This window comes from Lagenorhynchus albirostris, chromosome X (genome assembly GCF_949774975.1).
Source record: "Lagenorhynchus albirostris chromosome X, mLagAlb1.1, whole genome shotgun sequence".
In the NCBI taxonomy this organism is placed as follows: Eukaryota; Metazoa; Chordata; class Mammalia; order Artiodactyla; family Delphinidae; genus Lagenorhynchus; species Lagenorhynchus albirostris.
Genome location: NC_083116.1, coordinates 96,616,355 through 96,642,292, shown reverse-complemented (window position 1 = coordinate 96,642,292; position 25,938 = coordinate 96,616,355). Strand labels below are relative to the sequence as shown.

At 47.9% G+C, this 25,938-nt stretch overlaps 1 long non-coding RNA gene across 1 annotated transcript in view; it reads left to right on the top strand.

Moving 5' to 3' along the window:
- Window positions 1–1,475: 1,475 nt before the first annotated feature.
- LOC132513258 (uncharacterized) overlaps window positions 1,476–25,938 on the top strand; it is a 132,320-nt gene continuing 107,857 nt past the window's right edge. The window contains exon 1 of the long non-coding RNA XR_009538426.1: window positions 1,476–1,620. This is a non-coding gene — a long non-coding RNA (uncharacterized LOC132513258). The remainder of the gene's footprint in view (window positions 1,621–25,938) is intronic.

Here is a 25,938-nt window from a genome sequence, read left to right as displayed (position 1 = left end):
TTCATGGGTTTCCCTGGCGCCGGCCCGAGACCACAGTTCTTTATCAAGGCTGGAACCTCAGCCTCCTTCCGCAGCCTTCCTGGGCCTGGGTGCTGATTTGTCCCCTGTCATGATCATAATCTGTGCCTGTCTGGAAATTTTCAGCCACACCCATCTACTAATCCTGTGTCTCAGTTGCCTGGCCCCAGAAGCAGACAGCAGGACAAGGACAATGACTTGGACACTGGGCAATCAAGACACGGAGCGGGGGGCTTCCCTGGTGGTGCAGTGGTTGAGAGTCCGCCTGCCGATGCAGGGGACACGGGTTCGTGCCCCGGTCCGGGAAGATCCCACATGCCGCGGAGCGGCTGGGCCCGTGAGCCATGGCCGCTGGGCCTGTGCATCTGGAGGCTGTGCTCCGCCACGGGAGAGGCCACAACAGTGAGAGGCCCGCGTACCGCAAAAAGGGAGGGAAGCCAGTACAGGGTGTATGTATTATGGGGCAGGTCTCACTGTGGGCAACTGGGCTTAAATCCCCATGGGGATGTCTGGGACACAGTGGACAGCACCCCTCTCAGAATTGTCCCAACTGAAGAGCAAGGAAACTGGGGTGATTCTCCACCCACACCTGTTTGTCCTAGGCCGAGGGCTGCCCCGGGAGACTGTACTCCCTGTGCTCACAGCCTGCCCCACTCACCAGCCAGGGAAAGCCCTTTGAGGAGAGCAAGCGAATGGCAGGCGCCACTCCGTGGCGGTTGGCACGGACCGGAATGATCAACGCCAACGGGATAAGGGTGGGGCACCACCAGCATCTGCTGCACCCCGTGTGGCCCTTCCAGCGGTGTGACCAGGCCAGCTGGTCCTCCTGGCCACAGCTTAACAGCCCCGTGGTGACAGACTTCAGACCTCAGACCTGAGCTGGGTCAGGGCCAGAGAGTCAGGGCTTCTGAAACGTTTGTGGACTTGAACTGCCTGGACAGCCTCTGCCAGCCGCAGTCTGCAGATCAGGCAATCCCGCTCAGCAGGGAGCTGAGGCCCCTCGCTCATCTTGATGCAAGCTCTGACTGTGGCCTGCCGGCCCAGGGCTTTGGTCCTCAAGAGACATCATCCCCTCCTCTCCCCTTCCATCTGCTCCTGATTCCAGGCCAGGAATCCGCCCTGGGTGCTGACAAGCACTCCTGGGTTCTGCTTGCTCGAGCCCCAGCCCCTTGTCTCCCAAGGACTGTTTTGCACTTGGCCTTGTCACTTGGTTGAGGAAAAGTCCTCTGGCTCCTGTGCCTGCCGCCTCCCTGCTCTGAATGGAGGGGAGACCTTCCCTTCCTAGGTTATAATCAGCTCCACCCCCGGCAAGCCTCCAACTAATGGAGTAAGGATGGATGGAGGAGGGCGAATCAGAAGGTCGGGGCTCGGGCAGCACCCCCTTGGCTTCATCTCACGTTGCTAACTAACTTTCCTATTCTGTTCTGCTCAGATTCCCACCCATTTCCAGACTCTCTGGACGTTGAATTCAATTCAACAGCTGTCAGAAGACTTTCTGTGAGTCCGGGACTGTTCCAGCCTGAGGGGATAAGAAGGAAGTCAAGATGAGCCCCTGACACTCGCAGGTTGGAGGTGGGGGGCACATCCGAGCTCAGCATCGCCGTAAGTGATACGTCTGGTTTCTTTGGCTTTTGACCTGCCTGGGCCAGAGCTCAAAAAACCCTTATGACCTGGGAACATATTGGGCTTCTGAGCACCAGAAGATGGGCCCCAACCCAGGTGAATGTTCAGCCTGCAGGGGCCTTGAACTCCCCTGAGGTGGAGCCTCATGTCAATGGGGAATTTCTGTAGGAGCCCTTTGCGACAAGTGCCCTGCTCACCAAGGCGGGGAGGCGAACGTACAGTCTCCAGCAAGGTTGACAGGGAATGCCGGACTGTTTCACAATCTGCAGGCACTGATGTGTTACCCCCTCTGGTCAGTGTGTGGTCTCTGTTCGGCAGCTTTGATGATGCAGTTGCTGCTATATATCCCCCATGCTTTTGCAGATGCTCTAGCAAGAGCTGCCTTTCCTCTCCCCAAGGTAAAGTAAGTGGGCTGCATTCTACCTCTACCATGTGGGCTCCTGCCACTGACCCCCAAGAGAACAGCTTTGCCCACAAGTAAACAGTTCATAAAGGAACCCCCAACTTTTGTTGGCTGTGAACTAAAAACTGCTCCGACTTCCTTGCCACAAAGGTCTGGCCAATATTGCATTAAGGGCAGATAATCATGGACTGTGAAGGCTTTCAGGGACTTGGAAATCTCTTCATGCACCCTCCTTCCTCTCCTACCAAAGATCAGACCCTCTAAGATCTATGGAGACAGGAAACTCAGAATCTTTAGGAAGCACTGTAGAAGGGGGAAAACATTTATATTTCTTTGGTACAACTTTCCTTCCCCAACCGAGCCCCGCCCCACACCATGCCTTTCCTGGTGCCCATGCTGAATAATTTTCATAGAGCTTTCACAAACATCATCTCATTCCCCTGCCCAAGCATATTGTGAGATCTGTGGAGTGAACATTATGATTCCCTTTATACAGATGAGGTTACGCAGTGAGCCTCAGAGAGCCCAAAAGACTTTGCCCCAGAGTAGACACCTGTTTTACTTGAGATTCGGTACAGAGACTCAAAACAGCTGTGGCTTAAACAAAATGAAAGTTTACTCTTCTTTCCCGTTAGAGTCTGGGGGTAGGCAGCTCTGTTTCGCAAAATCATAGGGACTAAAGATCCATCCTTTGTTCTGCCAAACCTAGCATGTGGTCCTCACCTACATGATCCAAGATGGCAGCTCCAGCTCCAGCCATCACATTTGCATTCCAGGCAGCAGAATGGAAGAATGGGTGAAGAATAAAAAGGGGGAAAGAGAAACGTGCCCCTTCCCTTTAAGTACATGTCCCCAAAGTGGCACTCACCACTTCTACTTTCACTCTATAACTTAGTAACATGGCCGTACCTAACTGCAAAGAAGGCTGGGAAATGTAGTCTTTGTACCAGATGATCATGTGCCCAGGTGAAAATTGCGGCTTGTATGTCTATGGAAAGAGGGAGAACATGTATTGGGGGATAACTAGTTGTTTCTGCTACAGTGACTTTGCCATCAAGGGGAGAAATCAGCTTTTAAATCAGATTTTTCTGACTAAATTCTGCCTTCTTTCCTCTGCATGCCATGTGGTATCTCTTATGTGTAGTCTGATTCACAGAATCATAGAATTTCCTCACTGAGGAGCACTTTGTGGGGTCCTTTTATTTTCCCTTGAGTGGATGCCTGAATTAGCTCTAAAATTGCCTAGACAAATGGCCACTGCCTCTCTGGAACATCTCCTAGCCCAGCCCATTTGGGACTGGCTCGATTGTTAACAAAGATCTTTCTGTGATTGAACGCAAACCAGTTTCCCTGGTCCCTCTGCCCATTGGGCCTCATCCTGTCCTTTTGTACCTCTCAGAGAAGAAAGCGTCTACTCCTTCCTTCCCTCTCCTGCAGAAGAGCTCTTCAGAGGTTTGAAAACAGACCATCCTAATCCTCTTGAGTCTTCTCTTCTCCAGGTTAAATATTCCATGTTCCACTAGCCAGCCCTCGGGTGACCTGGTGTCCACCATTCTAGACATCCTCCTGTTGATGCGGGCTCTCCTTCCCCTGGACATCCTTCTCTAACATGATGACTTCCACACTAGGACACACTCCACAAGGGCAGAGGGATCTCCCTGAAGACCAGAGCTACAGGGTATTCAGCCCTCAACCACTCAACCACTTCAGCAAAAGGGACTTGTGTGGGGTAAATGCAGGGACTGTTAGAGGTCTCACTTAGTGTTCACACTCTAAATTCTCTGTGAAATGCATGGTGGGGATGGGGCCAGGATAGAGGACCCCACTACTCTGACATCTGGGATGCTTGTTCGGGGCTTCTTTAGTCTCTGAGATTCTAAGTGTTATGGACTGTGTATCTGTTTCCCGCCAAATTCATCTGTTGAAACCCTAATCCCCAATGTGATGACATCTGGAAATGGGGCCTTTGGGAGGTATTCATGAAGATGGAGCCTTCATGGTAGGATTACTGCCCTTAGAAGAGACACAAGAGAGCCCCGTCCCTCCCTCCCTCCCTCTCTCCCTCCCTCTCTCCCTCTCTCCCTGCCATGTCAGGAAACCAGGAAGAGGGTTCTCACCAGAACCCACCATGGTGGTACCCTGATCTCAGACTTCCAGCTTCTAGAACTGTGAGAAATGTCTGCTTCAGCCACCCAGTCTATGGTATTTTGTTTAGCAGCTCGAGCTAACTAAGAGATTAACAGCTGATTTCACATCAAAACCATAGAAACCAGAAGGCAGTGAGATGGCATATTCAAAGTGGTGAAAGAAAAAAAAAACCATCAACCAAGGATTCTGTATCTGGCAAAACTGTCCTTGCAGGAGGAGCACAGGCCCAGGGATGACATCTGGATGCTTGTATCAGTTAGGATTGAATTTGCAGCAGGTAACAGAAAACCTGGCTATCAGTGGCACACAGGATAAAGATTTTGTCTTATTTCAAAAAAAATTATTTATTTATTTTTATTTATTTATTTTGGGCTGCGTTGGGTCTTTGTTGCTGTGTGAGGGCTTTCTCTAGTTGCAGCTAGCGGGGGCTACTCTTCGCTGCGGTGCACAGGCTTCTCACTGTGGTGGCTTCTCTTGTTGCGGAGCACGGGCTCTAGGCGCGCGGGCTTCAGTAGTTGTGGCACGCGGGCTCAGTAATTGTGCCTCACGAGCTCCAGAGCGCAGGCTCGGTAGTTGCGACGCACAGGTTTAGTTGCTCCGCGGCATGTGGGATCTTCCCGGACCAGGGCTCGAACCTGTGTCCCCTGCATTGGCAGGCGGATTCTTAACCACTGCGCCACCAAAGAAGTCCCAAGATTTTGTCTCTTGCAACAAAAAAATCCAGGTCGGCACGATGGCTCCACCATGTTGTCAAGGACCCAATCTCCTATTTTCTTGACTTGCCATCCTTAACATGGGACCTTTATCCTCATGGCTGCAAGATGGCTGCTGCACTTCCAGGGATTGCGGCTGTATTTCAGGCAGGAAGAAAGGGGAATGCAAAAGCCAAAGATGTTTTTAAAGGGGAAATATTCTCTTTTCCCTGGAAGCTCCAACTTGTGAGTTTTGTTGATACCTCATAGGCCAGAACTGGGCCACCTGTCCTCTGCCCAGCTGCAAGGGCAGCTGGGAAGAGAAGCATTCTGCTTTTCCAGCTTCTGTGGTCGAAGATGATGGAAATCTTTTTGTGAATGATTTGGGGTGGCCATTCCAGTGTGTGCCATGATGTTCTGCAAACTAGAGGAACTGGGCTCAATAGCTTCTTAACTCCTTTCCAGCTGGGATTGTGTGGGAATGGGGCTGGTAAGAGGCTGCATGAACTAACGGAAAAAGCACTTTAAGGGCTGTGTCCTTGTAGAGTCTGGAGTTTGAATCCTGGCTCTGCCATAACAAGCTGTGTGACCTTGGATAAGTCACTTAACATTGCCGAGTCCCACTTGTTTTGTGTGTAAAGTGGGGATAATAATACTCGCTTGTCAAGAGTGCTGTGAGAGAGTCATGTGTCAAGTTCCTAGCACAGAGATGGGCCCACAGTAGGTACTCATCAAAGTAGTAGATGAGTCCAGCTGAGTCTGACTGGTGAGTTCCTTGGGGAGCCAGGTTCCTGCTTAAGCTTCACTCAGGACCAGGAACTGCCTGCTCTCTCCCTCCCCCCACCCCAATCACAGTCACTGATGGTGACCAGGAATGATCCAGGTCATGCTGGAGTGCCCAAGGGAGCGAACTAATTGGTCCGGGCAGAGATCCTTTGGGTCACCCAGGGAGGCAGCTCAGCATGGATAGAGGCCACCTCAGTGGATGTCAAGCATTCACCAGACAGTAGAGTGCAAATTGCAGGCAAGGTTTTAATCAGAGCAGGGCTGGTGGGTGCTGAGACCATGCAGATGAAGTGCAGCTCTGAGCCTGAGGGGCCGCCACTAAGGTGGCATGGGGAGGGGGTGGGACCCTGAGCCAGAGATGCTGAGGGCTTCCCCCGTTCCCGCTAAAGGTTGAAGTCCTCCTGCCACGATTCTGGCTCCCTTTGCCGGGACTACTTACTTGGCTGATCTGAAGGAGGCCTGGGGCCTTTGATGACGCTCGCGATGACTCAGAGCTGCTTGGGCAGGGTGAGCGGGGGCTCTCGTCTGCCTTCTGAGGACCTATGGCTTGGGCCTTGTTATGGGCTGCATCGGGTCCCTCCCCCAATCCACACATTGGAGCCCTAACCACCGTTATCTCAGAAGATGACTGTATTTGGAAATAGGGCCATTAAAGAGGTAATTTAGTTAAATGAGGTCACATGGATGGGCCCTAACCCAGTCTGACTGGTGTTGTCCCTATAAGAAGAGGAGATTAGGACACATATAGAGAGAAGCCTATATGACAACACGATGATAAAGTGGCCACGTACAAACCACCAGGAGAGGCCTTGGAAGAAACCAGCCCTGCCGACACCTTGATCTTGGACTTCCAGCCTCCAGAACCGTGAGAAAATACATTTCTGTTGTTTAAAGCACTTAATCAGTGTGGCAGTCCAAGGTCACCGATACAGGCCCCTACAACCCTGTTCCGTGCTTTCATCCTGAAAAGAAGAAGGATGCCAATTTGAGTTGATTGGCGTTCGTCATCCATCTTCTTACGTCTGTAAACTACCACATGCACCATCTCTATTATTATCAGGAAATGTTAATAATAATAGCCAACAGGAGCTGATTGTGGCTAATAGTGGGGTCTGGAGAGTAAATATTTTGGAAGACTCTCTTTAAGAAAAAGAACACAAAATTGCAAATATAAAACCTAGTATGAAAGTAAATGTTTAAATGTGAAAAGAAATAACAGGTTACAAAATTTAAAGGCTCACAAAGACCTCAAACTTCATAAAATCCAGAAAAACTATAAAATATTTTTAGTAATTAACAGTCTGAAATACTTTTATGATTCCTTTTTCTACTTTTTGGGGCTGCGCGACTTTGATCGTCTTTTCATATGGTAATGATTTTTTAATATCTTTTTTATAGAGACAATAGAAAGATCATTCAGCCTTCCCTGTAGCCTGCTTGATCTCCTTTTAATAAAATTATTAGCAGTGTTGTAAAGTTTCTTTTAGGTTCACAAGTTGTCGTTGGTAATTAGTTTCCATTGTGGTGTAATCACAGAGGAGCATTTTGAAGCATATGCAGATCTCCTTTCAGTTTGTTTTTGACTTCTACCAAGAGGCTTCTGTCTTCCTGTCCTATTTGAATTTTGGTATGATCAGTATTCTCAAAAAAAAATACATCCACAAAATTAATGTGAAATTAAGGTGTCCATATTGAGCTGCATAATTACATAATAAAATTACTCTTATGCTACATATACTGACGTGTTGATGATCACAGGAGTTTTGTCACTGGGGCACTTGTTTCTTCAGGCCATTTTGCTGTATCAGTAGCAATTTTGTGTGCCATTTTTTCTGGCTCCACCAGGCTTCATCAGGACAAGACGTGTCAGATACGCTAAGATGCAACTTCAGATACTGGGATGCATAAAACCTACTGCTTTCCAAACAGACGTACTTATGTTTGCAGGGCTGCTACAGTTTTGTGCCCTACAAACACATGGATTCTGATAAATCCTATATTGTGCAGTTCCCATCAGAAAAGAAATCAAACTATATGGTGCGTTATTAATTGCACACACTGCGTTATTGAGTATATTCCTGACAGAAGCAAATTTTCATTTTGTCTGGGCATCAATGAGAATGGGATTTGTCACGTACAGTTTTCCACGTCTGAAGACTGGAAGATTTTCCACAGACTAGCTTCTGGTGCCATACATTTCGAGCTTTGTTTCTCTCTACTACCTCCATAATTTTGGAGGCTGGGAGCCATAGGTTACTGGGACAGATCGTATTTTCCAAAATGGACGCAACAAGGTCTCCCATCCCACACGCTCTTCTTGTAATGGGATATTGACATTCCTCTCATCGAGGCATGGGGTCCGTTCTCCTTCCCCTTGAACCTGAGTGGATCTGGGATTACGGCAGAAGTGACACAATGTGACTTCCAAGGTTAGGTCCTGGAAAGTGATACAGCTTCTGCCTGGCCCTCTTGGGACACTTGGCCTTGGAACCTAGCCACCATGTTATGAGGAAGCCCAGACCACAGCCAGCCGAGGTCCCAGCCAACAGCCAGCATACACTACCAGATATGTGAGTGAGACACCTCCAGATGATTCCAGCTCCCAGACTTCGAGCCACCCCAGCTGACACCACATGAAGCTGTGACAAGCTTCCCCATCCAGTGGCAGACTTGTGAGCAAAACAAATGATTGCTGTTGTTTTAAGCCAACAACTTAAAGTCTGGGGTGACTTGCTATGTCGCAGGAGACACCCAGGACACACACAATTATATCGTGAAACAACCCCTGGCACGTACCACCAAGTTACAATACGGGGCAAATCAGCCCAGAGGGAGCGTTCCCAAAGACCATTTCTACTCTGCCGTGTGTGAGGGCTAGCACCCACTTTACGTGGAAGTGGCGGCAAATAGTATATATACGTATATCCCTAAATAAAAACTAATTGTATCCTCACTTCAGCTTCCCTTCAGCCCGATCCCAAATATACCCATGGCTACTCTTACACCACCAGACCCAATGGGAGGTGTGATGAAAGGGAAGTCGCACTGGAAACAGATGGTGGTCTGTACAGAACATACGAGTGCCCTGCTCCGCCCGTGCCAGGCTTGGAAGGGGCCTGTGTAAGTCAGGGGCCCGGAAGGTCAAGCTTTTAGGTTCACAGGAAATCTACTTCTGTAGCCAAAATTTCTTGAACGCTTATAAGCGCTACCTGGGCTAAGCTTTTTACATGAATAGTCATATTGGAGCATAGATCAAGACCCTATAGGTGGGTACTGTTCCTCCCACTTTATAGATAAGAAAACAGAAGCCCAATATAATTCAAATATGTCCAGGATATACTTATTGAGCACTTGGATTTTATAACTAATAACTTTGTATTATCTTACATTGTACAAAGGATCTGTACCTCTATCCTGGGTGTTATACTTACGACAGCCCTCCTGGCGCAATTCTTACATCCATTTTATAGAGAAGCACACTGAGGTGAGGTACTGAACTGGTATTGTGGGGAATATGAAGTATAAGATGCATTCTTTTTATAAAAATGTTTATTTATTTTATTTGGTTGCACGAGGTCTTAGTTGCAGCAGGCGTGCTCCTTCATTGCGGCTCGCAGGCTCCTTAGTTGCGATTCGCCGGCTCCTTAGTTGTGGCATGCGAACTCTTAGTTGTGGCATGCATGGGGGATCTAGTTGCCTGACCAGGGATTGAACCCAGGCCCCCTACACTGGGAATGCGGAGTCTTAACCACTGCACCACCAGGGAAGTCCCTGAGATGCGTTCTTTACCCTCAAAAGTCTGGGCTCCTCAAAAGGGATAAGAAATGCTTTTAAGGTGGAAAAAGTAACCAAAGATGCTGGGGATGATAGCATTATGTGAGGAAGGAGTTCTGCAACACTGGGCAGTGGGAAACAGGCCTAAGAAGTGGTATCCCACTCATGTGAAAGTTGAGGATCGCCTTAATGCTTCACCTACCAAGGATGAATTTCTCCTTCTGGTGGACTGATATGCCCTCTTTGGGTGAAGTCATGGATAATTAACAAACATTTACTAAGGGCCCTTTGGGCATAAGACCCTGAACTAGATTCTGGTCTTACGTTTAAAGAGCTTAGAGTCCTGCTGAGGAGAAAAGCCAAGTAATAATAACAAATTAGCTACCATTCCAATTGTTTGAGAATCAGTCACCCTGCTAGGCATTTCCCCCCCGCTCCATACAATCTTGTGGAGATGAGAATCACTATTCTCCTTTTTAAGAAGAGAGAGAACTGAGAGACTGTAATTTGCCCAAATCCACAGATATTAAGTAGCAGGATGGGGATTTGAAGCAAAGACTTCTTGTCTCCCTGCCCACTCGCTTTCCACTCTGGTTAATGCTACAGAGTTCTAATCTAGAAAGGGTCCAAAGAGGCGGCCTAGCAAGCCAGAATGGAAAGGGCAGGAAGGCCCTTCATCTGGTTCTACAGAGAAGATAGTGCCTTAGACACAGAGGGTGGGGTCCGTTTACCCTGGTAGAGAGACATAGGGAGGACATTGGAGGAAAGGAGGCAGCATGAACAAAGGCAGAAATCGATAGGGCGTTGGTAGTAGTGCACAAAAAGGGGCTTGAGCAGAGCATGTGTAGAGATGATGGGAGATAATTTATTCTTATGTATTTGATAGGGTTTTTTATTGCTACTGTAAAATGATGTACTTTTTTTCATTTTCCACTTTTTGTTGCTAATATGCATAGAAATGCATCGAGTTTTGCATATTCACCTTATATCTCATGACTTTGCTAAGTTCATTTATCAGTTCTAGTAGTTAGTTTGTAGATGCCCTTGAATTTTCTACAGACACAATTATATCAGCTGAGGACAAAGACAGTTTTACTTCTTTCCAATTTGTATGCTTTTTCGTGCTTTATTGCACTGGTTAGGACGTCTAGTACAGTGCTGAGTAGAAGTGATGAGAGTGGACATCTTTGTCTTATCCCAGTCTTAGAGGGGAAAGCAATTGGTATTTCATGGGTAAGTACGAAGTTAGCTGTAGGGTTTTTGTAAATGCCCTTTATCAGATTGGGAAAGTTTTCTTCTATTTCTAGTTTGCTGAGAGGCTCTACCATGAACTAGTCAAGCCTTCTTAAAATGTATAGCCTGGTCTCAGTTGTGCTATGAGGGATTAAGGAGGGTCATGACCTTTCATTCATTCATGGAGTGTTTATTGACTTGGGTCAGTGGTCTTAGTTGGGAGGTAAGGGAGACAGACAGTAGCAGTCATTCTCAGAATATGGCCATGTCCAGCTGAGTGGTAATCTCTCAAGGTCATCAGCAAGTAGGGAGAGCTGCATGGTGACTAGAAAGGGCAGAGCAGAGGGACCAGAGAGACTGGTTCCAGGGCACAAATAAGGCAGCACCATGGGAAAGTCTAGAAATAACTGGAGCGTATGGGAAATAGGAGTGCTAATTTCCAGCATTATCCCCATTTATAGGTGAGGAAACCGGTGTACAGTGGGACTAAATAATTTGCCCCAGGTCACGTAGTAGTAAGTGGTAGAGCTGACGTTTGAACCCAGGCAGTCTGGCTCCAGAGCCTATACTTTTAACCACTGTACCATCCCATCCAAACCATGATCTGATTGCTCCATCCTTTACCTCTATTCCCCTTTGAATAGAACTGATGAGCAACTCTGTCCTGATGGTGACAAATGTCACTGTCTTCACTCTGCTGGGTGCAACTCCATTTGTCCTGAGGACCCCAGGCTAGAAGGAAAGCCAGGATTGGCCTGGACCCAGCAGGGCCCCTCTGCCTATGGCAGTGCAGAGATTCTGCAAGTGTGGGTGGTACCTCAGTTTCTGGATTGGGTGTTTGTCTTCAAGGTCAAAGTCAAGCTTGCTGAGGGGGCCAGGTCTCTGTGGAGGGTTAGGGGCAAGGCTGCGTGGAGCCAGTCTGTGGGGAAGGGTGGTTGACCTAGGTTTGCATTTTATTTTGAAACCTTTTCCTTCAACATAGCCCTGTCAAGGGATGATTCAGCTTCGAGGTGAACGTGTTTGAAAACTTTCCGATCTAAAAGCCTCCTTTTCTTCTGTCCCAGCATCTCCTCCTCTGCCCGACCTCTTTGTTTCCCCTGATTGGTGTCTCTTATCTAATAATGGGCAGTGGACCCCCTGTAACCCTCCTGATAAATGGCTATGCCTATTCCCATCTGTCCCAGGAATCTGAGATCGGAGACCTTGGAAATAGGGCTTGTCCGTCCATTACCTTATATGCAGATCTGCCCCCCTGAAAGGCAGTGTTTCTTGGACGTAAAATGTTTATTATGCCTTATTGTACCTCTTGTGAAGAGACTTGCTTATAAAACTTTGTTGTGATCTACTGTCCCCCCATCGCTTTCTTGTAGATTATTTCTGCTAGACAATTCAGCCAATGGGCTGGAATTAATGCAAACTGGTTTTCTCCCTAAAGCGTCAGCGCAGCCTGCCCCATGGGACTGAGCTGTTGTAGACAGGATTTCTCTGCCACTTCACCCAGGGCATGTGCGATTCCAGGGGCCCCGTGGTTTCCTGAAAGTGGAGGTTAAGAGCCAGCCCCTCTGGCTGAAGAGCCGACTAACCACAGCACCACAGCCAGGGCTGAGCGGGGAACATTTGGACCTGGTATAATTGCTTATGTAGTTTTAATTGCTCATTTATCATGCTAACAGGCCCAGAGTACTGATCGTTTGCAACGTGCTCAGTAATTAAAAGAGCAGGGGTGAGGTCGGGTGATGAGGAGTGGTGGGGTGAAATGAGGTAAAGGCCAAAATGCACAGCACTAGAGGCTAGTGGGGAGGCAGTGGCTTGTCCCCTTTCTGACACGGAGCGAAGGCTGTGTTCCACGCCAGCATTTCACAGTTGTTGGTTTGAACCCAAGAGCAACTGTGCTCCCAGCTCCCTGCGAGGAAACCCAGTCCCTGGACAGCACTCTTTGGTTTGCAAAGCACTTCCACCCATGTGAACGGCATGATTTGGGCCCCCAGTTTCCAGGTGAAGAAAAAGAGGCAACTGGTGGAGTTAAAGCCCAGACCCACATCTTGTCATGCCAAATGTCTGGCCCTTTCTTCCTTCGGAACAGCAAAATATGGGGTTTTCTCTCGGTTGCATTGACATTGCTGCAGTTGTTAGATTCTGGAATGAATGTCCAGTGGTCTAGGGAATTTATAATAAAATACAGGTTCCTGGGTCCACCTTCAGTAAGCACGGCAGGGTTTCCAGGGGTGGGAGTGGGGTCTGTGTTTAAGAAATTCCCCAGCCCAAACCCCACTCCCACCCCCGGCAGCTCTGATGATTGTCCAGGGCTCGGATCCTGTTCTCAAGGACACGCCATCGGCCACAGTCCTCCTTCAAAGAAAAGCATCATGGCAGGTGTCTTGGTTTGGGTTCCCCCAGAAACAGATTCCGAGTCAAGGATTTGAGTACGCAACAGTTTATTTGGAAGGTGAAGGAAATGAGACAGGGGAGGGAAGGCAGAAGATGGAGGGTATGTCATCAAACAAGTTACCTCTGTGGGCCACACGACCTTAATCCGATTGGGGACATCTAGAGACAACGCAGAACGTGCCTCGCCGTCATCACACCCGACTGTCCCAGGAGTGAGAGTGTAAATTCTCTGCCACTGTCGCTTTCAGCCAACCCTGCAGGACAGAGCAGACTCCAGCCCCAAGAGAAAGTCCTCAGGCAAAAGAGATGAAGCTTCTGGCATTTGTGGGTTCGGTTAGTGCGCACTACAGTGGAAGGCCCTCAGGGATACAGGCAGGATGGGGACAGTGTCCCTACAGCAAGCATCCTGAGAGCCCCTGCCCCCAACCAACTGTGCCGTTCATTCAATTTGTGAATTGAAATCGTATTAGCGTTTCCCCTAGGACTTACTGATGGATTTATTTTCTTCCTCGCTTTCTTCTTATCCTCCCACTAATGGGGACGATCCTCCGGCCCTAAAAGCCAAAGGAGATGTAGCCACCATTACTGGCAAGAAAGCAGTGAGAGGGAGCTACAGAGAACCCGAAATCTGTGATGTGGTCCACTCATTCGAACAGCAATTCAAGAACATCATCCTTGTACCTAGCAGGAGACACAGAGGGATGATGTCGACATGTACAACCTCCTCCAGAAAGTGAACCTAGGGTTATGCCCTCAACCTGGCTTGGTAACTATATAATTTGACAGCGTTCTTTCCCTCTCAAGAAAGCACACTGGAGTGAGAGCACACAAGTGAGTGAGAGTGGTGTTATTTTAGGGATAACCTGGAATGTATTCTAATTTGTTTAAGCCAATAATTTGAGATGTATGTATTTTTATCATTAATGACAAATTTTGTGCATGGCAATGCACGGCTGACAGGGACCTATTCATTGAGAACCACTATTCTGCACCATCAAAAAGAAATGTGTTTTTTTTCTTTTTGCTTCAAGGGCTGCAAACTCGCTGGAAATGGTTTATTTGCACGCATGGCTAACTTCCCATCAGTTGATCGATAAATCAATCAACAAATATTGATGGAGTGTCTACATTGTGCAAGGCATTGCGGGGATTTATTGTAAATATAAACATGGCCCCTGCCTCAAAGGAGCTCTAATTGGGGGCAAGATCTGTAGATGTGAAAAGGGAACCTCTAATGTAAAGCCGCATATAAATGTTGAACGAGTGGTGTACACTCATTGATTGGGCTTGGAAGAAACCAAGGAAGACTTCTTGGAGGAAGAGTGATTTGAGCTGGGCCTTGAAGGATAGGTAGGAATTTCACAAAAAGAGAACAATGGAAGGCATCGCAGGCAAAAGCAGCAGTGCCAAGTTAGGAAACGCCCAAGGCTTGTTCAGAGCCGGTGAGGGAGTCTGCCTGGCCACAGTGGGGCTCATAGATGGGACAGGCACTGTTCAAGCTTGTTGGACAGCCTGGAATACTGTTGTGTCTCTCTCATTGAAAGACACGCCCAGTCTTCAGTGTTGGAACTTGGTCACGGCTATGGACTGAATTGTGTCTCTCCAAAATTCATATGTTGAAGCCTTAACCCCCAATGTGACTGTATTTGGAGATAAGGCCTATAAGGAGGTAATTAAGGATAACTGAGGTCATAAAAATGGATCCTAATCTGATAGGATTGGTGGCCTTATAAGAAGAGGACAAAATCCCTCTCTCTCTTTCCTTCTTTCCCTCCCTCTTTCTCCCTCCATCCCCCTCTCTCCCTCTGTGCACGCACTGAAAAAAGGCCATGTGTGGACACAGCAAGAAGGCAGCCGTCTGCAGACCTTCACCAGACACCGACCCTGCTGACACCTTGGTCTTGGACTTCCAGCCTCCAGAACTGTGAGGAATACATTTCTGTTGTTTAAGCCACCCAGCTTAATGAAAGACAGGTGCCCCCTCTCTCTACCTAATGAAAGACAGGTGCCCCCTGGTATGTTTATTCAGGCTCCAGACAGGTTCCAGCCAGGGTCTGTGGACTTGGCAAGGGTCCCAGGGCCTCCCTGACTCTGCCCACTCCACTCTGCCCGGGTGGCCTGGCGTATGCTGCCCTCTCTGGCACCTACAAGCCTTACGCAACTGCAGTTCTCTTCACGTCGGGGATGTGCTGTCGGGGATGTGCTGGAAGTTCAGGCCGGGTTGACCTGCCCCTCGCCCCACATCCCTCCCCGGGCCATGCTCCAGATCTAGTGAATAAAATTACAAGATAGCTAGTTGCATTTAAATTTCAGATAAATAACAAATAATTTTGTCACTCTAAGTATATCCCACATAATATTTGGAAATACTTATACTAAAAAATTATTCGTTGTTTATCTGAAATTCGAATATAACTAAGCAGCCTTCATTGATCTGGCGGCCTTCTGTGGGAGGGCTTATGACCGTGCGTGGCCAATCAGGAGACTCCATGCTCTGGGCCACAGTGGTTGGCTTAGGGCTAGGCATGTGACCCAAGGTCGGACCCTTCTTTGCAAACACACGCTGGGACTTCCGTTGGCGCCTTGACTGAAACCTCCCAAGCTGTCAGGTTGAAGGAAGTCCTCTGGCCATGGGAGGCCTCCCCCAGGGATCCGCCTGTGTGACAAGCAAGTTCACGCAGAAGAAAATGGAGCTGAGGGAGAAAAAAAAGATGCCTAAAGACAGTGTTTGATTCAGTGTCACCCCCTTGAACTGCAACTAAAACAGGAAGTGGTTTGGGTTGGGAATTCTTCACTCAAAACTGACTCAGAGTTCTGGTGAAATCTCTGGGGCAAAGTCGTTGCGTGTCCACAGGACCCAAACCAGTTCAGAGGGACAGCTGCTCCCGAGACATCCACATTTAGTCCCTGAGAGAACAGGGATTCCCTGGCCCAGAGGGCAATGAAAAAGCCCAGCCTGCTCCAGGGTGTGGCCCTGAGATGCCACCTCTGTGATATGATCGCCATCTCTGCCACGCCCCAGCCCCCTTGCTGTCAGCTGGCAGACGAGCCCTTTGCTTCCCACGCCCCTCACATGGTCTTTTCTGCTTGTCCTCCCCTCACGTCTAGCTCTGATTTTCTTTAGACCTTCTTTGCTTTTTAAGTGAGACTCACCAGCCGTGTCTTTCTATTCCCTCCCTTCCTTGTTTTTCGCTCCACGCTCACTTCTAAGAACACGGACTCTCTAAACCACTGAGGGCCTGCTGATTTATTCTGGACCGGGCTAGAAATAATGGAACTGGAAGGACATGAGGGCTGATCCAACCCCTTCACTGTCCCTATGTCGTAGGTGAAGAGACTGACGTTTAGAGTCCTTGAATCACCAAAGGTTTCATCATAAGTTACAGGGAGTTCATAGAATAAGAGGAAAGCCGTATCGTCTAGGGGGAAGGTCCCTGGGTTTGGCTTCAGAAAGCCCGTATGTTCGTTTGGGCTGTGTCACAAATCCTTTAACCTCTTCACGTCCATTTCTCCGGCTTAAGAATGAGCTGAAAAACCAGTCCTGTTGACCTCATCGTGAATTCCGAGGCCGACAGAATTACAAAATGCCGAATGAATGTCCTAGACAAAGGCTGCACCGTGTTAATGTTATCGGTGTTACTGTTATTTAACAAGGCTAATCCGCCAGTGCAGGAAATGAGCACACATCACGAAATTAATTATAGATGTTTTTTTTTAAATGACTGTTTATACTGAAAGGAAGGCCTTGTATTTGCTGCACAATTTCAGGATAAGTCGTGTTTTGGAAAAATATTAATATTCAGAGCTGTGTTGATTAGCTTCACTCCTGTTGCTAAGCAACAGGGTCTTTGTAGCCTCGGCCGGCCGTGTTGGGATTTTTCTAGGGGTGGGGGCGGGGAAGGGGTGGGGGGATTAGAGGGAGGAAACTACGTTACAGTAAATTATTCCGCTGGTTCAGCCAATTCCGAAGTTGCTGCAAAAAAAAAAAAAAAAGACTCCTTTAACAACCTACATGATGATGCTAGTTGTTGGATGAGGAAAACCAGAATGCGACCCAGAGCTCACCACTCACCCATGACTTGAGTTTCAGGTTTGGCAAGACTTGTGTTTACTAGATCAGGGCTGAACCACACACGGCCCAGGGCTTACCACCACTGACGTTCACCATGGTTCAGCAAGGGCAGCCTGCCAGCGCGGAGATTAGGGTGTCGTGAGGCTGTGTGGAGAGACTGCCCTGCGTCCTATGATCCAATCTCATTCAGTAGCTGCTGGGACCTTTCAGTCAAATTCTGACACTTGGATAGGGACCATCCTGGTGCAAGACAAAGAGTGCATTTCCTGGACCAAAGCAGAGACTCATGAATATTTGAAATGCACTGAAAACCCAGGACAGGCTACATGGAAGTACCCTACAGGGCACCTACTGTGCGCTCGTGCTTTATAGGGTTAGCTCATCAAATTCCGGCACCAATGCTAGGAAAGATGGAGTATCGTCCCCATTCGGGGGACTGAGGTGCAGAGAGATTAAGCAGCTTGCCCCAGGTCACAGCAGCTAGCACGGGGCAGAGCAAGGATTTAAACTCCAATCTTTCTGTGTCTGGGTGCCACGTACCCACTTGACTAGGCTGCCTGTTCCTTACCCAGCTGCTTGGGGCTGGGAAGGGCCCGGAGAGAAAATCTTGAGCCTTTGCGTGAAGTTGGCTGGTGGCTTCTGTTAGGTCGAGGCTTGCCCAGTGAGTTTCCAATTTCATCACAGATCCTTTTATATGCGGTACTGTTCCAGTCACAGTTGCTGCATTAATCACTCCCAACTTAGTGCCATAATGCAGCACCCATTTTATTATGCTCATGGATCTGTGATTCAGAAATCCTGGCCAGGGCTAGCTGGGCGATTCCTCTGCTTCTCGTGGCATCTACCACCCTGTGGTGGGTGGGCTGGGTCTGGAGAGTTCTAGATGGCTTCATTCCCGCGTCTGGTGCTGTAGTGAGGACAGGCCGTCACCTGGAGCATCTCCCCAGCACGGCATTCTCAGGGTGATCGGACATCTTACGTGCCAGTTGGTTCCCCACAGCTACTGTCCCAAGAGATCCAGGTGCACGGCCCTTTCTGACCTAGCTCAGAAGTCACACAGTGTCACACATGCCATACTCTGTTGGTTGAAGCAGTCACAAGCCCACTCAGACCCCAAATCTTGATTGGAGAGGTATCAAAGAATTTGGGGACCCTGTTTTAAAATGGCCCCAGGTACCAAGTTCCTCATTCCAGTGAGAAATGGAGTCAAAAAAACTTTGGGTGCTCCCAAAATGGTGGAAATGTACGAGCAACGGAAACTTCAGTATTCAACACTGCAGTCTTGCTCCTACCGAGGAATTTAGGGGGTGGCCAGTTTAATAAAAGGTAGGCTAATAAGAGCTTTTGTTTGTTTGTTTGTTTTGAATTTTACGATCAGACGTAGTCATCAGCTGAAGAGCCTATCCGGCTGACCGGCAAAGTCTCATTTGTAATTAGCGAGCCACTTGCATACAACGTGTTTATGACTTTTAAAAACCTTCATTCCACTGTGATCACAGTTGAAACATCGGTTTGGTTAGGGAAGCCTTTTCTTGTAGAAATCAGATGAGATCATGATGTAGTTGAAAGATACTTTGGATATTTTATTGAGCTCCGTAATCCTATGCTATCCTATTTCTCATTCCTTGATGCTCTGTATGAGGTACTACGCAGGGGACATTTTCTAAACTGAAATCTTGAGATGCACAAGACCATGTATGGCAGACTATTCTCCAGTATACTGCCTCTCCTTCTAATGGTGATCAAACCCTGATTTTAAGCTAGGCACATGGCCACCTAGAAGAAAAACTACATTTCCCAGCCTCCTTTGCAGGTAGGTGTGGCCATGTGATTAAAATCAGGCCACTGGACTATGAGTAGAAGTAACATGCGGCAGCTTCCAGGAAACTTCCTGAAGAGACAGTTGATATTTAACCATTTCTCCTTTTATTCTTCATCTCTTGCTGCCTGGAATGTAGGTATAATGACTGGAGCTCTGGCTACCGTAATGGACCATGAGGACAAGGGCTTCACCTTAGGAATGGTGGAATGGTAAGCTGGAAGGTGCCTGGGTTCCTGAGGTCTTCTTAGAAGGGCAGCCATTTCCATGCTGAACTGCCTACCTCTGGACTTTTGCAAATGAGAAAGAAACCTCTATTACATTTAAGCCACTGCAAGTTTGCATCTCCTTTGCTTTTAGCCAAACCTAATCCTAATTGATACAGTATCTATCCCTAGCGAGCTCACAATCTAGTGAGGAGACATAATTATGATCAAAGCAGCATGAAATAAGTGGCTTAATCACAGGGACTTTTGGCCTAAATACAGGATTATGGGGTCACTTCCAATTATGAGAAATGCACTTTTGATGTTGAAATACTGGAATTTCTAGGACATTTACATGGTTTAAGGAGACAGTGTGACAACATGTTTGAATTTAGGGCTAGCCAAGAAACTAGAGAACAATGGTAGCTATATAGCAAATGCCAGAGCTACAAGGGAAATGCTGTGTGAGCCCTAAGAAAGGAGCCAGGGTTTCTGATGAGGAAATCCTACTCAGATCCATGGAAGAAGAAGTAGAAATTTGAACTTGGCCTAGAATTTGGGGTTGGCATTCTAAGCAGACAGACGAGCAAGAGTGAAGGCCAGGCGATGTGAAAAAGTATGGAGAGTTTGTAGAAGGGGCCACGAAGCTGGGTGGGAGACCAAGCTGGAGAGACCTCTTTGGTGAGGAGGACCAGGATTTTTCCCAGCTCCCTCTGCCAGGCCTCGGGCAGCTGTGTGGGTCTGGGACTTTTGGTGTACCGTGCGTGTCAGGGGTTTTAGTAGCCATTCTCCTGTGAAGGTTCCTTTGGCCTCTTGTAGCTTTTTTTTTTTTTTTTTTTTTGCGGTACGCGGGCCTCTCACTGTTGTGGTCTCTCCCGTTGCGGAGCAACAGGCTCCGGACGCGCAGGCTCAGCGGCCATGGCTCACGGGCCCAGCCGCTCCGCGGCATGTGGGATCTTCCCGGACCGGGGCACGAACCTGCGTCCCCTGCATCGGCAGGCGGACGCTCAACCACTGCGCCACCAGGGAAGCCCCGGCCTCTTGTAGCTTTTATCCTTTTGAGTTAATTTTTGTGTATGGTGTGAGATAGGGGTCCAACTTTATTCTTTTGCAGGTGGATATCCAATTGCCTTTGCCCCTTTTTCCCACTGCCTGGATCAAACATTGAGGCCCCTGATTCATGGGACAAGCGAGCACCACAGATTTCAAGCGAACAAATAGCAAACATGAACAGAGGCCAGGCCACACTCTCAGCGCTGTTGTTCACTTATTTTGACCTGGGCAGATTCATTTTAAATGTTGATGATCTCACCCAGCTTATTCTGATAAAGTCCCTGCTGAGCATTGAGCCATGGGAAGGAGTCCCTGGAAGCCCAAGTCTCCCTTTAAGTGCCTCTCCCCAGAAATCTTTTCTTTGGAGTTGGTGAGGTTTAGCAGGCATGTGGATTAGCAGTGAAGATTAGCACCATCCTGCTGAGAAGATGGCCAGTTGCCCAGAGTCTCGGTCCAGAAAGCCTGTGGTCATATCTGATGTGGGATGAGGGCAGGGGACATCATAATGAGATTCTTAAAACCCAGTTTTCAAAGACCGAGGTTGGCTGTTTTTTTTCTTTTCTCAATTTTTAAACAATAAAAATAAATAAAATGTTCTCGTGTATTAAGGTGTTAGGGGAGTTGATACACCAAAATCTGGCTTTCTGAACTCCCTCCCTCCAGGGAAGTTTAAAGGGCAAATGGTAAGGATAAGGAGCGAGTAAAGACAAGCAGACCATGCCTTGAAATGTTGGTGTAGATCACTCTGGATTTATGTCTTTGATCCATTTTTAGTTAATTTTCATGTATGGTCTGAAGTAGGGACCCAACTTCATTCTTTTGCATGTGGATATCCAGTTATCCCAGCACCACTTGCTGAAGAGACTACTATTCCCCCATTTAGTGGTCTTGGCACCTTTGTCAAAAACCAACTGACCATACATGCGTGGGTGTATTTCTGGACTCCCAATTCTGTTGATCTGTATGTCTATCCTTATGCCAGTACCATCCTGTTTTGATTGCTGTAGTTTTGTAGTAAGTTTTGAAATTGGGAAGTGTGAGTCCCCCAACTTTCTTCTTCTTATTCAGGATTATTTGGGCTATTTGGAGTCCCTTGCAATTCCATACGAATTTTAGGATCTGCTTTTTTATTTTTGAAGAAAAGGCCATTGGAATTTTGATAAAGATTGTATTAAGTCTGTACATTGCTTTGGAGAGCGTTGCTATTTTAACACAGTTCAGTCTTCCGATCCATGAACATTGGATGACTTTTCATTTATTTAGGTCTTCTTTAATTTCTTTCAGCAATGATTTATAGCTATGAGTATACAAGTCTTGTACTGCCTTGATTTTTAAACATATTTCTAAGAATTTTATTCTTTTTGATGCTATTGTAAATGGAATCGTTTTCTTAATTTCATTTGTGGATTGTTCATTGCTTGTATACAGGAATACAACTGATGTTTGTGTGTTGATCTTGTATCCTGCAAGTTTCCTGAATTCACATCAGTGAAAGGACTTTAAAGTTATAGAAAAGCCCAATTCAACCTGGCTTGAACCATAAGAGAGATTTATTGGCTCACAGAGTTAAGAAGTCTAGTGGGCTTCAGGCCAGGCTCTGGCTCCATTTCTCTGTACTTCTCTCAGTTTTATCCTTCTCTAGGAATTAGACCTGTGCTCAGATTGACCTCCCTCACGGTTGCAAGATGGTTGCTAACAGAAACTGGGTCTGCATGCTTCCTCAGTCACATCCAGGGAAAGGGAAGAAAAAACATTTCCTTCCCTCAAAAGTCCTGAGTGTCTCTTTGATGTGATCATCACTGCCCCTGTGACAAGAGAGATGGACTTGCTCTGATTGGCTTAGGCCACGGAGGTAGGGATGGTTTCAAACTCACCCAAACTGCGTGGTTGCTACACAATGCGGCGGGGGGGAGGGAGGTGGTGGTGGTTACTAAACAAAGGGAGATGGTTCTTAGAGGAAAATCTCAGGGCTGTTAGGAAGGGGAAAAGACAGTATCTGCCAAACCTATGAAATTTGTATAATGCCAGGCAGCATTCAAGGAATATTTGCTGAATGAATGAATGAATGAATGAGAAGCTCCACTAGTGTTTTCACTGATACACAGTTCCCTAGGGCTGTGGCAGCCTCTGTTCTGTTGATGGCCAAACTTTCAGCGTCTGGAGACCCCCTACTGAGATCCCAGCTCTTCTATGGGGAAGAGAGAGCTCTTTCTAGGGGCTCCATAACTTCTCTGATTTCCAAGCAGCAAGACCCTGGTAGAATAGACCTGGAAAACTGAGAACACCGGGAATCCACATATTCAAAATGAGCAGGGTGGGGCTTGTGGCTTCATGGTGTGACTCTGAAGCCCTTGTCCACAAATTGCTCCCCAGGCCTGGTGCCTGACATTCTGCCATTAGGAACTCACTCCTCCAGTTTAAGAGACTTACTTACCTTCAAATCCCCCCCACTCCCCAAACTGGGGCTTTTGTTTGCAACAAAATATCTTAACTGATAGAGTAGGGAGCCTACCTTTGTATGATCCAAACCATAGCAACACTGATGTACTCTGAAGAGTATATTCGGCGATAGAGCATAACCTACACCAGAGGAACAGAGTCAAGGATAGGAGTCCCAGGAACCTCAGGTCCTGAATTATGAGAACTTACTTTTCTTCCTAGATATCCAGCTTGAGTTTAGTTTCATCAGCTACAGACTCGGCCTCTTCTCTACTTAATACCAAGCTCCATTGTAGCAGGAGGTATTTTCCAAAGATAGTCACAACAGTAGCTCCTGTCCCACGTGCATTTCTAGATCCTTGCCACTCTTGCATCAGTAGGTGGAGTTTATGACCCTTATCCTTGAACCTGAGTGGGCCTTTGTTACTGCTTCAACAAACAGAGTGTGGCAGAAGTGATGCTCTGAGACTTCAGAGGCTAAGTCATAAAAATGTAATGTACTCTTGCCTTACTCTCTTGGGACACTTGCTCTGGGAACCCAGCTATCATGCTGTGAGGAAGTTCGAGCAGCCCATGGAGAAGAACCGTGATTCCCAGCCCACAGCCCCAGCTCAGCTTCCAGCCAACACCCAGTACCAACTTGTCAGTCATGTGAGAGAGCCATCTTGAAAGTCAATCCTTGTGGTAGGGAGCATCTAAGATGGAACCCAGCAGTGGTATTCTTACCCTTGTGTCAACTCCTCCCCCTTAATGTAGACGAGACCGAGTACCTAGCTTCCATCCGGCAGAAGCGATAGGATGACACTCCCAAGATTAGATTATAAAAAGACTGTGGCTTCTGCCTTGGATACTCTCTCACACTCTCTCTTTCTTGCATTTCTTGCCCTGGGGGAAGCCAGCTGCCATGTTTTGAGGCAGTCCTGTAGAAAGACCCATGTGGTGAGAGACTAAGACCTGATGTCAGCCATGTGAGTGAGCTTGGAAGCAGATTCCTCACCAGCCAGGCCTTCAGAAGAGAACCCAAATACAGCTAGCAGCTTGACTGCGATCTCATGAGGCACCTGAAGCCAGAGGCACCCAGCTAAAGGAGGCACCCAGCTAAACTTCACCCAGATTTTTGACCCACAGAAACTCTGTGAGGTTATACGTGTCTTCTTCTTCTTCTTTTTTTAAAAAATTTATTTATTTTTAATTTATTTCTTTTTGGCGGTGTTGGGTCTTCATTGCTGCACGCGGCTTTCTCTAGTTGCGTCCAGCAGGGGCTACTCTTCATTGAGGTGCGCGGGCTTCTCATTGCAATGGCTTCTCCTGTTGAGGAGCACGTGCTCTAGGGGCACGGGCTTCAGTAGTTGTGGCTCGCGGGCTCTAGAGCGCAGGCTCAGTAGTTGTGGCGCACGGGCTTAGTTGCTCCGCGGCCTGTGGGATCTTCCCGGACCAGGGCTCGAACCCGTGTCCCCTGCATTGGCAGGCAGATTCTTAACCACTGCGCCACCTGGGAAGCCCCTGTACATGTCTTCTTAAGCTACTAAATGTTGGGGTAAATTGTTAGGCAGCAAGAGATAACTAATACAGTCCTCTACACCCTAATCAGGTCAGCCCAGCTGGTGCTGCATGGAGGAGAGACAAGGTGTCCCCACCGAGCCCTGCCCAAATTACAGAATTGTGAGTAAAATAAGTGATTGCTGGGTTTTTAACCCACTAGGTTTTAGAGTCGTTCGTTATGAGACTATGGTGAACTTTTTCTCATTGGGAGTTATATGACAGGTGTCGGGGAAACGAAGCAACAAACAAACCAGACCTAAACATTCATCTACTGTAGCCTAGTGTATTCGTTTGCTGAGGCTGCCATAACAAGGGCCACAGACTGGGTGGCTTAAACAATAGAAATTTATTGTCTCACTGTTCTAAAATCTAAAAGTCCAAGATCAAGGTGTCGGGGCAAGGTTAGTGTCTTCTGAGGCCTCTCTCTCTGGCTTACAGATGGCTGCCTTCTCCCTGTGTCCTCACATGGTCTTCCCTCTGTGCCTGTGTGTCCAAATTTCCTCTTCTTATAAGGACACCAGTCATGGTGGATTAGGGCCCATTCTAATGGCTTCATTTGAACTTAATCACCTCTTTAAGACCTTGTCTCCAAATACAGTCACATTCTGAGGTCATAGGGGTTAGGGCTTCAACACAGGAATTTTTGGAGGGCACAATTCAGCCCATGAGACCCAGTCAACCCAGTTCTTTTAGAAGGTCCTCAAAGAACTGATTTTTCAAGAGATAAAATGTGTCCTTCTCTCTTCTTGCTGAAGCATTTCACAATGGGACAATTGTGATAGCCTTCCCAAAGTTCTTTTTTTTTTTTTTTAATTCCTTTGAAAATTCTTTCGCCTTTAGGAAAGCAATACCTAGTAATACTGCTGCTAGTAATTCCTTCTGCCTCTCTCCCCACAGGTTTCTGGGCTTCACTATGGCAGGTCCAGAGCCCTCAGTGGACAGAGGCCCACGGCAGTCACAGAACCTATAGCAAAGGCTCAGGCAGACACAGGCCCCTGGTGGATGCAGGCCTGTGGCAGACGCAGGCCCACAGAGGTCACAAAACTTTGAGCAGACACAGGCCTTTGGCAGTCACTCGGCCCAGCGTCCGGGCAAACACCGACTCCAGGGGTAAAACACGGGGCCCACCCACCTTTCGTGGTGGGTCTAGTGAGGCCAGAGGAACTGATTCCTGGCCTCCACTTAAGCACTTGCCGAGGATTAATGACCACAGGAGGGCTGCTGGCCTGGGGCAAAGCAGAAAGCTGTGACCCTCAGCTCAGCATTAACTCCATCGTTATTAGGCCAGACACTTCTCCCCAGGTTGTTTTCTGTTTTCCTACAAAATGGACGGTGGGAAAGAGGCAAGTTTTTCCACTGTGGGGCATTATTCTGCTACAGCAGAGCTCTGCTGCTCTGGGCGAGGGACGCTGTGATAAAAACCGTGAGGCTGGGGCTTCCCTGGTGGCGCAGTGGTTGAGAGTCCGCCTGCCGATGCAGGGGACACGGGTTCGTGCCCCGGTTCGGGAAGATCCCACGTGCCGCGGAGTGGCTGGGCCCGTGAGCCATGGCTGCTGAGCCTGCGCGTCCGGAGCCTGTGCTCCGCAACGGGAGAGGCCACAACAGTGAGAGGCCCGCGTACCGCAAAAAAACAAAAAACCGTGAGACTGCTAGTCAACAGAGACTTTTCCTGAACAGAAGCCTTCTCCGAGGCGCTTCTGGTGTGTCCTGTTTCCCTCTAGCCCACCTTTCTACACGTTAGC